This window comes from Peromyscus californicus, unplaced genomic scaffold (assembly GCF_007827085.1).
Source record: "Peromyscus californicus insignis strain IS unplaced genomic scaffold, ASM782708v3 Scaffold_6__1_contigs__length_162567912, whole genome shotgun sequence".
Taxonomy (NCBI): Eukaryota; Metazoa; Chordata; class Mammalia; order Rodentia; family Cricetidae; genus Peromyscus; species Peromyscus californicus.
The window spans coordinates 41,983,389-41,986,685 of record NW_026294584.1 but is presented as its reverse complement, the minus strand read 5'-3'; the positions used below and the strand labels follow the sequence as shown (position 1 = coordinate 41,986,685).

Genomic DNA, 3,297 nt, shown 5'->3' with positions numbered 1-3,297 from the left:
AGACCCTCTACAGAACCATTTGCAGTCTCCGGCTCTTCCTGCAGAAGATCTTTCCGTTCCTGTTCAACTTAGTGTACTTGGAAACAGCAGGCACTTAAAATTAGTGCGATGTTCTAGGTCTCCATGGGAGGCCCCAGCGCGGGCCACCCAGACATTTCAGGAGCATACACAGGTTGGAGTGTTGCATCTGAGATCAGGACAGGGCTCATAAGTGTTCCCAGGAACCTGTCGCAGAACCTCTTGGATTTTGAGCCTCTTGGTGATACTGGGTCTTAACGAGGATCTGTGTCCTTTCCTGGACAGGTGGGGCAGAGCTGCTGGTCCTCCAGCTCCTGGGACCCACAACCTCTGCCCACCTTTGTAGCCCACCTCCCCCCAGAAGCTGTGGTGGAGACCACAGGGTCTCCAAGGGCCAGGGTGTTGGACCCCCAGTCTTTTTGTGTATGACCTAGGAGTGAGAAAACCCAAATCAGTTGTTAGCAAACGCTTAGTAAAATGTCTGAGGCAAAGATCTTGAAGCTCATTGGAGGCAAGAGGATGTGAGAGGCTTGGGAGAAGGGTCTCTGTTGCTCTTTGCCCCCAGTACTCTGAGTGAATTCACCAGAAATGGGAGAGAATAACCCGCTTTTCAAAAGAGGTAGTAGCAGGCAAAAATCATTCTAAAGGTGTTTGCATTCACACAATACTCATTTAAGTTATTCATGCCAACAAGAATAATTTGTAGCACACATAAAGTTACAAGTGTAAGCTGGGCAGTGGTGGCACATGCCCTTAACCCCAGCACTCAGGAGGTGGAGGCAGAGGTGGGCAGATCTCTGTGAGTTTGAGACCAGCCTGATCTACAGAGCAAGTTCCAGGGCAACCAGGGCTACACAGAGAAACCCTGTGTCAAAAAACCACACACACACAAAAGCCAAAGTTCTTGTTTTTTGGGGAGACTGAGCTCCCCCTTACTGTTTTAAACTCAAAATGACATGTAAAAACAATGACATGGAAACAATGAGCCAGAGCATATTTCTTAGTAAAAGTGAAGAAGAAAACTTTCATCTATATTTGAGATTCAAAAAAGCATCACAGGAAGAAAAAAAAGATCCAGAGTTGAGACTTGTTTTATTATTACTAGTAGTATTTTGAGACAGGGTCTCACAATATAGTCCTGGCTGGCCTGGAATGCTATGTAAACCAGAACTCACAGGGATCTGCCTGCCTCTGCCTCCTGGGTGCTGGGATTAAAGCTGTGTGCTGTCATCCAGGGGCTCGTGTGTGCGAGGCAAATGCTTTACTACTGAGCCACCCTCTTAACCTAAACCGTTTTTGTTTCCTCTGTTTAAAAGCAGCAGAGAGCAAGACGCCCTTTCAGGCAGGCTTTCTTTCTTTCTTTCTTTCTTTCTTTCTTTCTTTCTTTCTTTCTTTCTTTCTTTCTTTCTTTCTTTCTTTCTTTCTTTCTTTCTTTCTTTCTCTCTCTCTCTCTCTCTCTCTCTCTCTCTCTCTCTCTCTCTCTCTCCTTTTTTTTTTTTTTTTTTTTTTTTTTGGTGGTATCTCATTATGTCACTCTAGCTGGCCTGAATCTCACTATGTAACCCAGGTTGCTGGCCTTCAACTTGCAGAAATCCACCCATCTCTGCCTCTCGAATGCTGGGACTCAAGGCATCCACCACCACTCGCAGCTGAACATGTTAATGTAGTGGGGATCTCTTCCCCGTCTAGGCTGTATCCTAAAGCAGTCTTTTCCTCTGAAATCAAATTTTGTTCTTGGAGACAAGGAGGAAGAGGCAAGGTCAGAGAATATAGATGAGGTGAGGAGAGGGGCTTAGAAAAGTTGTTTTTTTATAATCACCAGCAGGGAGGATACCATGATCAAGAAGGTTTTCCCAGGGTGAGGCTCTCCCATTGCACTCTGGGTATGCCGGCTCCTGTGATTTTCCCAAATACAGGAGATTCAACTGCATGATTTGTGGTAGTAGGGGACAGCATTTGAGCTTTTCCCTTTAAAAAAATTAATTTCCTCAGTTTATAGTTCTGACACATCTACATTTTAAAATAATTTCCCATTTTTTATTTTAAAAAGTGTGTGTGTGTGTGTGTGTGTGTGTGTGTGTATGTGTGTATATGTGTGTGTGTGTGTGTGTGTGTGTGTGTGTGTGTGTGTGCGCGCGCGCGCGGGTGCCATATGAAGGTCAAAGGACAAGTTAGAGTTGGTTTGGTTGTTCGGGTCTACAGTATAGGTCCCGGGCATTGAACTTGTTATTGAGCTTGGCAGCAGGCTTATCTGCTGAGCCATCTATTTATTTTTATTTTTAACATAGCTTTTTAACTTAGATACAGTTTATAAATCTCTCATTGTGTTGTAAAATGCCCACCCACAGTCTTTAAATTCTATTACCTGCTGGGTACGGTGGCACATGCCTTTGATTCTAGCACTTGGAAGGCAGAGACAAAACATCTCTGTGAGTTTGAGGCTAGTCTGGTCTACACAGTGAGTTCCAGGACAGCCAGGATTATGTAGAGAAAACCTGCTTCAAAAACCAAACAAACAAAAAATAAAAACAAAAATAAAAATAAAAAAAATTCTATTACTTAAGTTTTTTGTTTGCTTTTTGGTGTTGGTTTGTTTTTCAAGACAGGGTTTCTCTGTGTAACAGCCCTGGCTGTCCTGGATCTCTCTTTGTAGACCAGGCTGGTTGAACTCACAGAGATCTGCTTACCTCTGCCTCCCAACTACTGGGATTAAATGCATGCACCACCACACCTGGCCCAAGATTTTAATGGAGCATGCAAAAACTCGATTTAGGGGTGTCATATGTTTCCTACTGAGGCAAGTGTAAAACAGGTTTAATTTAGTTACATTTCCCCATTTTCCAAATACTTGAGCTTTGAAATAACACAATTATCAAGCATAAAACCAGTTAAAATAAGAAATGGTGGTTTTCCTCCAAGCATTCTTTCCTTGAATCTCTGTATTTCATTTTCTCCTGAAAGTCAAATGCTTGTCTACACTGCCAAGGGGTCTGGTTTATATGCTACCATTAGGAGTCACTTCCTCAGCTTTCATCCAGAGGTCAGTTCCTCCCACTGTGTCTCAAACTTGTCCTGCACATTTCCTGAAACATGAGAGGGCTCAAGACACTGGGTGATCAACCCTGTGTGTCTTTTTCCAGCTGGGCCAATAAAGTTCTTTCCAGTCCCAAAAAGACAGGTTTTGTTGAGCTGCTTCTCTATGAGGTAAAACATAGGGTATTTTGACACGTCCACGTTGTTGGGCTTTATGATCAGGTGATCACAGAATTACTAAACTAA

At 43.4% G+C, this 3,297-nt stretch overlaps 1 non-coding gene across 1 annotated transcript; it reads left to right on the top strand.

Moving 5' to 3' along the window:
- Positions 1-1,829: 1,829 nt before the first annotated feature.
- Positions 1,830-1,989, top strand: LOC128100242 (U1 spliceosomal RNA). The gene has a single exon (XR_008214752.1). It is a non-coding gene; the product is annotated as a U1 spliceosomal RNA (small nuclear RNA).
- The last annotated feature ends 1,308 nt before the right edge of the window (positions 1,990-3,297 follow it).